Here is a 12,500-nt window from a genome sequence, read left to right as displayed (position 1 = left end):
TATATATATATATATATATATATATATATATATATATATATATAATGTATCATAACATACAAAATATAAAGACAGGTCAAAATCTACAAAATGTTGTTATATGAGCAAAAGAAAAAAGACTGCAATAAAATTCTAAAATCTCTTTTTACGCAGCATTCAGCGTCCCTTGTCTTCAAGATAACTTCAGCATTCCATCTCTTCTTCATCTATTCACCACTCCTGCACATCGCATCTTGAAAAAATGACGTCTATTTTTCCCTTTTTTTTTTGCAATTTTTTCGCTTCTCTGTTGCTTCTCCCTCGATGCTTTTGTGCATTTCTTGCCGGAGGTTATCAGCGTTTCCTTAATTTTTACTTGCGACTCTTCGCAAGGCGTTAAAATCCGTACGATCTGCCAGAGTTTTGTTGAAACTGTAATGCAAAAAACGGTTATTTGCCAGTCTCGGAGAGTGAAGAAACGTCGCCTGACATATCTATTTCTTGTATATTTTAGACACCTCTTCGATCCTCAACAAGAATTAAAGGACAACAGGCACTGCAGAGAGAGAGAGAGAGAGAGAGAGAGAGAGAGAGAGAGAGAGAGAGAGAGAGAGAGAGAGAGAGAGAGAGGACTTAGTTTCACCGTGACTGTAAACATATATTTGTTCCTTAGCAGAGTGAAATTATACCTGTCTCAGCATCACATATTATGTCATGGAAAGAAAGATAGAAACAAGTAAAAAATAATGCAGGTACGAGGAATCTCCTGAATGAGATTTGAAGAGAATACATTAATAAAAATCTAATAACTAAGTAATAAAAATATTTACATTCGTCATAAAGAAGTCCTTACTGAAACGATAATTTTTGTGAAAAAAATTATGATTAAGAAATTATGACCAACAAAAAATCATGATTATATTAAGTACGCTAACGAAATTCTCACATACACAAAAGCGACAGGACTGTATGCACATACGCAAGGCTATGCATATATCCGCCAAAATAAAAAGGTTGGGAACTGTCTTGAAGGGTGAGCGAAAAATTTTTTGGGGGGAAAGAGAGGAGCGGGGGACAAGGACCCCTCCCCCATCAACGTCGGTCGTCTGGGCGTTGTTATTACTGTGCAAAGACAACCCATCCAACACAACATTAACATCAACCTCCCTTACTTTAATGAAGGCCTTATTTTTCAAGATTATTTTCATCAGATCAAAATTCGCCTGACATCAACATAAGTTACAGAATGCATATCTTGTAAAAATAATACAGTATGCATACATGTGTGCATCTAAGATAATAATCTGATAAATTACAATTTATAAATTATATTTCTACTGAATATAAATTTTATATATATGACATTACGGCTTGCTGTGTTGCCAGTAAGTCCTAAGACCAAAAAGTATTCAGCTGGATAAAATAGCCACTATATATTTATAAACAGAATTTATCATTTGTAGGTGCGCATTAAAAAGACTATATATAATAAAAAATAAAATATATATGAAATTGCTATTATACTAGCAGACCATGAGATCGTGAAATTTATAAGAAAAATCTGAAAAGCAGAATACTAATTGGAAATATTTTCATATCTATTATAAGATCGAAACAAATGCGAAAATCCTGAAAACAATACAAAAAACTAAAAGATAAATTACTAAAGATGTCATTACAAATGAAAAAAGATGAATGAATAAAATTACAAAAACCAGCAAAAAACACATGGAAATTTATATGTAGACAGGAAACTGAACAATTATGATATCAAAGGAAGAAAATTAAAAGCAAAGGTAAGAAAAATGCCGTAAAATGTCGATAACGATAATTAACTTACAGTGAGACAAAATTTAGGCGAAAAAAAGGATGTCACTAAATAATAATAATAATAATAATAATAATAATAATAATAATAATAATAATAATAATAATAATGAGAAAAACAACAATAACACTACTGATGTTCAAGGTCGAGAAAAACTAAATTTTTCTAGCGCCCTACGTACTAAAAATATCAAGATGAATAAAACGCCTAAGAAACAAATGGCAAGCTAATAACCACTTTCTCAAAGTCAGAGGAGATAACGAAGAGTAAAAAAAAAAACTATAGAAAATGGGAAGAGAAGTGGGGCAACTAAAACTTTTGTAGACGGCAAACACAATTAAGGATTGGGTGCCAGCGGAAAGTTTGCTAGGCGGCTCTTTCATTGGTGCCAAAAGCCTTTGTCATGTGGCGAAGTTTCTTTAAAAGGAACTACATCTTCTCTCTCTTTTCTTCCTACTTCAGACGCAGCTAGTCTTCCCATTTCTTCCTTGCTCAGACGCAGCTACAAGTCTTCCCCTTTCTTCCCTATTTAAGACGACCATAGACACAAATGCACCTCAACTCTGTCCCCCTACTTACAGTTATGAGTTTTTTTCGCTCTCTTATTTGAATGTTACGAGTTTATTAACGCACGTAGATTTGGTAACTCTCCGCCTATCTATCGACCTTCTACCTATATGTATATTCTATCTAAAATGTACTTGAAATAGCAGGTCAGATATTTCATACCCTGACCGGCTGAATAGAATTGGAAGCACGCACGAAATGAAAACATATCGGATCGTTAAGAAATCCTGTCGTTTTTCGGTATCGCATGTAATTCTATAATATGAGCGAAGCAGCTTTCTGATACTAAAGGATTATATTCCAGATACATAAAAGTCCCCAGAATAACCACAGTCACGGATGGATTAAGATAAAATGATAGAAACTCATGCCATTGCAGTTCCAGGAATAAGGGGGAAAAAAATAACGTGTATTCCGAAAACGAGCCTGGACGCCGGCCTAAAACCTCGCTTCCGAAACACCACAAAACGCCAAATAAAAAAACATAACAATAGAGAGAGAGAGAGAGAGAGAGAGAGAGAGAGAGAGAGAGAGAGAGAGAGATAGCAGCAGCAGCAGCAACAGCAGCACAAGGGAAATATCTGCGCCATGCCCTACAGGCCATGGTTAGAAATTCCTGTTGTTTAATATGAAAGATCAGAATTCCTTTAATGTAGCTCACGACGAGAGTTGCCTTTCGCCAAATACCCGAATTCTTCATTGACTTTAAACGGAATGTTTCCAGGGAAAAAGATACTCTTAGTCCAAATGCTGGTCATGTTGCTGCTGCTGATGCTGCTACTGAGCTGTGCTGTGCTGTGGTGCTGCTACTGCTGTTGTGTTGCTGATGCTGTTCCGGCGACGACCGACGTTGATGATTGCTGTTAAGGCGAAAGTGAGGAAAGGCAAGACGAGAAAGAAATACGACGGTATAAGATAAAAAAACAAAGAAATGACGATTACTGATAGTGAAAACGGGAAAGGACGAGAACTAAAGAAAAAGATGGGAAGAAGAGAAAAGGACGATTATTATCAAGGGAAAAGGAAAAGGACGAGGCGAAAAGGAATGGAAAGGAAGGAGGAAAGCGACATACCTTTCCTAGTGAAAATGAAAAGAAAAGAGTAGAAGAAATTGATGGGAAGAAGGAAAAGAGATGTCGATTATAGGTAAAATGGAAGAGCTCGAGACGGAGAGAAATGGGAGAAGAGGACTAGAAAATTAATGATGACAGCGAATAAAATGGAAAAGGGTGAAACGGAAAGAAATAGATGGAGAGATGAAAATAAGGAGCTGCCGATTACTGGAAGACGAACGAGAAAAGAACCGAAGAAAAGAAATGGGTGGGAAGAAAAAAATATTAACCACTACTGGAGAGCAAAAGAGGAAAGGATGGAACGAAAAAACTAAACATAAAACAAAATGGATGGGAAGAACATTTAAAAGAAGAAGCACATTGATAACTTCTGTTTACTAGATGTACATGATGGAACCAATAAATATAAGTAAAAGGAAAAATAACCTGAAAAAGTGCTGACGACTAAAATTTAGAAGAAGCGGAAGGAAAAGACGAAGAGATAAACAAAAAGAAGGTGTGACAAGGGGAAGGATGGAGTACACTTACTATAATAAATGGATGATTAAAATAAGAAATCGATGTGCAAAACAGGAAACGGGAAAAACACAATGAGAGAAATAAAAGTATAAAACATGCCAATGATGCTGATCTTTTCTAAACAAGTTAACATACATGGTGTACATAAAGTACCTTGTCATATTGTCCTATATATATATATATATATATATATATATATATATATATATATATATATATATATATATATATATATATATATATATATATATATATATATATATATCGGAAATAATATATATATATATATATATATATATATATATATATATACATATATATTATTTCTGAGGTAGAGCGAATTGATATTAAAGGACGTTTGTGTTTACTGATTGCATATGAATCAATGTGATGGTGTGATAAAAGTATATATATATATATATATATATATATATATATATATATATATATATATATATATATATATATATGTATATACATGCATATATATATGTGTATGTGTGTGTATATATATATATATATATATATATATATATATATATATATATATATATATATATATATATATGTGGTATGTGTGTAAGCAAAATGATCGATGGTAAGACAATAGGTGCCTTGGGAAAACAAATAGTAATCTTTACAGACATGTAAACAAATCTTAAAAATAACAGTACAGATTCCAAATAAACCACATCGATAAGAAAATAAAAAAAAGGAGAAAACAAACAACATTTACCGTACTGAATCCTTATTCTTAACCGACTTACGGTCGGATATGCCTTCCGCCGACCCTCTAAGCCTGCCAGAAAGCCTTATGTATATTAAAACGAAGCATTTTGCGGCGGAGGCAAATTATGGCGTTGGATACATGTAATGGAAATCGGTCTAAAATGCGTTAGTTAGCGGCCCTAAATAATTCAGGCAAAAAATGCTTCGTATAACTAAATTCGGAAATGCAGTCCTACCAAAATGCAATACACGTATAATATTCAAGCCTCCGAAACCCGAATACCATTAACTCTCTCAAGAAAATTCTCTTCGGTATTCTGCCGCTCTCTATTCATAGTGCGATGGGAATAGTTCCTTTTATATTCCCTGCTTTGTCTCTGGTTTTTTTTTTTTTTGCCACTGAAATCTTGAATAGTATCACAAAATTAATATTTCATGGATTCCCTCCTACTTCTAGCTCTTTTTACATCTTTAGCGCGAAGGCTGAAGGATATACTAAGGGAATCTATCCTTTCAACCCTTCCTTCCCACCCTTTCCCTCCTCCTCCTCTTCTCCTCCCCTCCCTCCCCTTTTAGAAAGGAAAAAATCTCTATAGCGTTTTTATGAATAGCACAGAGCACCGGGAGAATTGCTCTCCCAATTAGAATATTCGGTACGCCGCTAACAATTCCAAGTCCGAAAGGGAAAAATATTAATTCACTTAACAAGATAATGGCAGACGAGAATTGTTTCTACCTCGCCAGCCAAGATTATCATAGTCTCTATCAATACTACAATGATATTAGTTTTTTTTCTTTCTTTTGCTTGAATTCTCACGGAGAGAGAGAGAGAGAGAGAGAGAGAGAGAGAGAGAGAGAGAGAGAGAGAGAGAGAGAGAGGTTTTCATAACTTTTGTGGCGTTGCATTTCTTTTAATCAAAAAGCTAACAGGATGCTTAATCTTCAACAAACAATGTTACATCATTGCTTTACGTATCTTCTAAACGTAAATTACTTATCTGCAAGCAATAAGAGCAATCACCAAATTTATTTTAATTTCTACGAACAAAGTCCGTCGAATAATAACGACACTCGAGGAACTGACGACTGGATAAGTAAGCGTCGCTTGGAAATCATCGGCAATAACAATCTTGAAGCGGCGAAACAAAACCTTCGTTTTCTTTTCGCACACGCTTCCAGCATTCCCGTTTTCTATTTCAAAATACCTCCGAAGTCATACGGGGCTGCTACGATCCCTTCGCTACTAAGCTTATAAGATTACGACTAAATGCCAATGCAGAATAGTAATAAGCGGAATCGATCAACTCTGTATGAAAAATAAAGGCTCCGGCACAACACTGAATCAATCCAATTAGGATTAGTAATTGATTACGGCTTGCAAGAAATTCATCAACGTCAAAATACGCCGACGACGCATGTACTGTATATCTTTGAAGTAATGAAAACTTATGATATTATATACATACGGCAGCCACAATTTTAAATTGAAGCACGTATTCTACTTATATAAAGCATGTATGGCTCTGGGTTTTTATGTCTGAATAAATAAAATCAAGGCATAAAAGATGCATGCGTACATGCGTGACACAAGACACACATACACAGATACACACACACACACGATATATATATATATATATATATATATATATATATATATATATATATATATATATATATACAGTATATATTTATATATAGTATATATTTATATATATAATAAATATATATAATATATAATATATGTATATATATCTATGTATATATATACACATACATATACAGTATATACATACATACATATATATATATATATAATTGTTCATTAATCATCTTTCAGTTGATATGTAGATTTCAATTGCTATTCAAATTTAAAATGTAGAAAAATGTTTCCAACGCTTCAAAAAAATTTTACTCTGCTGACTCCAAAGATTGTCGACTCCTCCATTTATTCCTACTTTTTTTTTACAAAAAACATTTTAGTAAAAGAATTCCAAAGCATTTTTCTATTAAAATCTTTTATTTGCACTTCTGATCTACTTTAATATAGGCTTAAATTCTTTTATATGTTTTCTTAAATCTCACTTGATTTAATGGTTTTCATGCAACTCTACTTTCAAGTTTTTTTTTTGTTTATTTATTTATCCCAATCGTTCCAGATATTTTCACGAACCTGTCTCAGTTACAAAAGCCCTTTTTGGTTAACCTTTTGTCTTGAATTGTTCAGTAAAAGCGTACTTTATCCAAAGTAAAGGGTTGATAGTAACACTATTTTTTCTCAATCCTTAATAGCTGTTTCTTTTATCCTCTATTTTCCAAAAGCTATCACTTATTTTCTGTATCTTCTTGAAGCCAACATTTGCTTTCTCCACCTTCTAATAGCCGTCACTTGTCTTCTCTGCCTCCCAAAAGCTATCACTAAGCTCCAACGTCCCCTCAGTTCAATCCTTAAAGAAGACGAATTCCTTCCATCCGGAGTATATTAAGGTAGCAGAGTAAACACGAGCACACTCGTTCGTTCTTCAAATCATTCGTATTCACGAGTCAGAATCCTTATTTCTGATAATACCCTATACAAACTTAAAGCTGCCCCAACCTTCCTTCCTTCCTTCCTTCCTTCCTGCTTTGAAAAAAAAAAAAAATGAAAAAAAAATCTGTCATCGTTGAAAGTTTGGTAGCTCAGCTGCGATTGTTTTCGGGGAACTTTACCCTTGATGAAAATTGGACATAACTGTCCAAGACCTTCTTTGGAATGCCGGAGATATGAAAGACTTGAATATATCCATATATATGTGATGTGAGTGTGTGTTTATGCACAATATATAAAGAGATAAGTCTACATAAAAGCGCTCGCGCGCACAAATACACACACACACACACAGACACACACACACACACACATATATATATATATATATATATATATATATATATATATATATATATATAGATGCATACGTTTGAATATAAGTTAAAAATTATGGTTAAATCCTAGGCAGGGGCTTTCTAAAAAAAAAAAAATTACATACTTATAAAAGGAAAGGAACGTAATAATAAGATATATATAATTTCAATTTATATCAATTTATATGATATGAAAGAACACCACATGACCAGCAGCTTCAAAATGTTACAAATAACACTATTACGAGCATGAAATTTGGTAATGATGCAGAATTAAAATAGAAAAAATCTTCCCCCCCCAAAATAAAAACCGCCAAGAAAGCCAGCGTTAAGAAGCAAACACAGGAAAAAAAAAAAGAAATACACTGACATTCTGATATTTTGCCTTTGGAATTCCTCCCATTTAAAACTAGATTCCTTACTCCTTCAGCAAAGAGGTCTTCATCAACCTCTCCTTCTTCTGCCTCCCACCCACCCAACTCCACCTACATCTATCCGCCCTTGCTTTGGTTGTTTAAGTTTATGAACCTTTCTCCGAGAGTAGGCTAAGTCTTACCTGGCCTTTCTCACCTTTAGGAAGAAGAAGAAGACCCAGAGAACTTTCCATCGAGAAGCGGTTACTTAAACATCCCTAATGACGGAAGAATACTATCCTTCCATCGGCTTCAGTAATCGAGCTTACTCTTACGCTAACGGCTTCCGTGCATCATTATAATCCACTGCCGCTGGCAACGGACTGAAAAGGTCTACGGCAAGTTTCGGTCATGTTTTGTATCATATATGACAGGAGCGTTAACGCAACGGTAACCTCAAGTCTTTTCTCCGGAGCTTAGACCTTGTATTAAAGTATAATGTTTATTTTCATGACAAATCTCGATCATTGGATTTATATTTGAATCCACTTCCCGATATTGTCATCAACATCCTTTGACATCAGCTTTTAACCAGCAGGAAAAATATTTTTCGTTTTAATTCATCTTGACCTACCCATTCCTACAAGAGCAGAAAAATATTTCTTTCCTTATTCATTTTATGCTTATAACTCGACTTTGGAAGGGTATTCGTCTTCTCTGATTCTCTTAATATTCACTTAGGCCTATCTGTATAAGGAATCGCTACGAAACGATCTCCCTCCAAAGCCGCTCAGCTTCTAAGCCCAGTATCATCTTCTTTTTTAAAGATCAATGACTACCGTTTTTCAACTTTTAATTCAGCTGGCTAAACCATCTGCAAAAGCGGAAGGGAACTAATCGACTTTCCTTAACTCCTTCAAACCTAATGACAGCTTCATCTTAGCACACTAAAATGACAAATCGAGTTCAGTATGTCGGTAGATGCATTAATGCTACTGCAACGGCACATCAACAATCCCCTATACATTTTCTTCCATCCAACCCATTTTCTTTCTTCAGGGGGACGACCGTATGGGATCCACAACTGATCATATTAACAGCGCCCATCTTATTACGGAGCGCCCGTCCGAGTCCTCAGCTCTGGCCGCGGCCTCAGATTCGACTGACGGAGTCTAAAGATTTCCTGTCCGGGTTGAGTCTCTTTGTTCGTTTTGCTCCCAAAGAACCTCCTTTCTTTCTAAACTGGCGGTTCAGACAGAATCAGAAATATTTTATCTGGCGAAGGAAAACGTCGAAGATAAGAATAGCGACTGAAAGCAGAGACAGGCTGTAATTATGGGTTGTCTTCAAAAAAAAAAAAAAAAAAAAACTACATCGAGAGGAAGACGTGCTCATAGCCTTACAAGGCCATCTAACCCATCCTCTAAGAAAAAAAAAAAATAATTGTTAAAATTAGTTTCACAAGCCAAATGTCTTACTAGACCATATAAAGTATCTAAATCAACTTGACAGAAATTTATGCAACCTTCATTCAACGTAAAATTACTAAAAAAAAAAAAAAGAAAAGTATCTCATCTACCAACAAAATAAGTAAAGGCTGACGAGAATTAATAACGAAAAGACGCCGATATAAGGCATGTGGAATCCAGTGGTGATCGAATTATGACAACGGCAGTCTAAAGACGAAGTCGCCGAGGAAGATTCCGGACGAGCGGGATTGTTCATCTGAGGAAAAGATGAAGTTTTCCTGATGGAAATGATAATTACATGAATGTGAAGATCTAAAATTTAAATGAAGGACAGCTTTTCCAGCTTCGTCTGGATTCTGGAAATTACAATATCAGATGAGAGAGAGAGAGAGAGAGAGAGAGAGAGAGAGAGAGAGAGAGAGAGAGAGAGAGAGTTTGTCTTTGAAACTCTTCCGTGATGTGAAAAAAAGGATGTGAGCAAGATGAGAGAAAAGCAAACTGAGAGAGGAAAAACATAAGGGAAATTCCGAGATGGAAAGGGTGATGGAAAAGAAGTAAAAATTGGCAAATACCCAATATTTCTGAAAGTGAGTTAGTTCAAAAGAGAGAGAGAGAGAGAGAGGGGGGGGGTGTTCATGTACGTTATAGGTGCCCAAAGAGCTTGTGTGAATTTAAAGTAAAGAAAGATCTATGACAGCAGACAAAGAGGGAACAAAGCATGAAAAAGAAATTATAAAAATAGTGAAGAAATAAAAAAAGGGTAAAAAGAATAAAATCTATAGAATGACAGAAGATGAAAGTTGGTGGAGAGAGAGAGAGAGAGAGAGAGAGAGAGAGAGAGAGAGAGAGAGAGAGAGAGAGAGAGAGAGAGAGAGAGAGAGAGATTGAAACTGATATTTGAACAGACTAATTTTCTAACTCAAGAAAATGTAAGAAAGTTAATGTGATAAATGTCTGTGTGAAGACGGAACTGAAAAATCGTGTTTTTAATTAATAAATAGGTAAATACAAAAATAAGTAATGACTCCTTATAAAAGTACACGACAGAACAGAAATAAATAAGAACGAAGAAATTTCGGGAAGAATGAAACTAAAGCAATACGCTACCAAAAAAAAGTTGGAAGGGTGACTGAAATATAAAAAAAAAAAAAAAGAACGAGACGAAGATAAACAGAAAACACGTGAAGAAAACGAATAACGAGACATGAATGGAAATACGTTGAGGACTTAAACTATATGTATATATATATATATATATATATATATATATATATATATATATATATATATATATATATATATATATATATATATATATATATATATATATATATATATATATATATATATATATATATATATATATATATATATATATATATATATATATATATATATATATATATATATTCATATATATATATATATATATATATATATATATATATATATATATATATATATATACATATATATATATATATATATATATATATATATATATATATATATATATATATATATATATATACAAACTATATGATAAGCTGAGGATACATATATATATATATATTTAACCATATATCGACATTACCGATATATATGATAAAAATACATATACATTACAAACTAGTGATAAGCTGAGATATAATAATAATAATAATACTACATTACCGACAGCTCTGATAACAATAATAATAATAATAATAATAATAATAATAGTAATTATAATAATAATAAAAAACCAAGCTCAAATCTCCGCGTTATATGTGAACCTAACGACTGACCTACATTCATCGAAAAAGGCATCCAATGCATGCGAAAAAAGGGAGAATATGAAATAAAATCCGAAAATAAAACTTTTGAAGAAGACTCATACTTCTACGTTCTTGAAGACCCCTCTTGGCCGAAGCCATTGTTCCGTGTAATTTCTAAGCTTCTTTGTGGACAATTTCTTCCTCTAAAAAGGGGAAAACACTGGCCTTTGAGCATCCTTGGTGAAAAGAGAGAGAGAGAGAGAGAGAGAGAGAGAGAGAGAGAGAGAGAGAGAGAGAGAGAGAGAGAGAGAGAGATCTACTCAATTTTTTTAATAATTCCTTTATAAGAATTTCCTTATGAAAATAGGCAAGAGAGAGAGAGAAAGAGAGAGAGAGAGAGAGAGAGAGAGAGAGAGAGAGAGAGAGAGAGAGAGAGAGAGAGAGAGATCTACACAGCTTTTTTTATCATTCCTTCATAAGAATTTTCTTTGTGAAAAATAAGGCAGAGTGAGAGAAAGAGAGACAAAATAAAAAATGAAAAATACATTCCTTTATAAGTATTTTCTTAGGTCTTATTGAATTTTGAGGCAACTACCACGGGGCTCAGTCTGTCCACACCACATCAAAAGAAAAGGAAATCCGAAAGAAATAAAGGGTATAAAAATTCTACGATGAGAGAGAGAGAGAGAGAGAGAGAGAGAGAGAGAGAGAGAGAGAGAGAGAGAGAGAGAGAGTTTTTCACTGGAGATAATTTACCGGAGTCCGATTCTACGAAAGGGCGAGAATACTTTTATTATCCATAAAACAAAAGTATTGTTTATACGGTAACAAAAAAGTTGAGGTGCAAAAGTAAAAAGAGGAAAGTTTTGATAAAAAAAGAAAAGGGAAAAAGTCAGAAGGGATAAACGAATGGTTCTGAGCGCGCGAAAGTAAGACCAGTTCTAAGTTCTAGACGAAGGTGACCAATCACAACCGACTGCATTACTAAGGACTTCATCTAACTGGCCAAAGAAGCAGGAGAAGCAACACTTCCCAATTAGCATTCAGGAGAACGGAATATGGGCGGTTAATGATGAAGTTATAACGCATGACAAACGTAAGTGAATACAACTATAAAACTCAATATAACCATACATACAAAACTGTATTGGAACTATATGTAAATCATTTGATTTCCTAAATAAAAGGACTAAGAATTACCCAGATACAAAGCAAATTCATAGCAAAACCCCCATAAAACACCCGCCCTTTATACAAGGAAGCCTTACGTAACATAATAAATTTACTTCAAGTTTTTTTCATATCAATTTGATCATAATAGA

The 12,500-nt window shown here is 33.9% G+C and overlaps 1 protein-coding gene across 2 annotated transcripts in view; it reads right to left on the bottom strand.

Moving 5' to 3' along the window:
* The window catches only part of dati (datilografo), a 1,058,780-nt gene that overhangs the window by 583,399 nt on the left and 462,881 nt on the right, over positions 1-12,500 (bottom strand). The window lies entirely within an intron of this gene.

This window comes from Macrobrachium rosenbergii, chromosome 42 (genome assembly GCF_040412425.1).
Source record: "Macrobrachium rosenbergii isolate ZJJX-2024 chromosome 42, ASM4041242v1, whole genome shotgun sequence".
Lineage (NCBI taxonomy): Eukaryota > Metazoa > Arthropoda > Malacostraca > Decapoda > Palaemonidae > Macrobrachium > Macrobrachium rosenbergii.
Note: the sequence above shows the minus strand (reverse complement) of the source record. Positions and strands in the feature narration are given on the sequence as shown.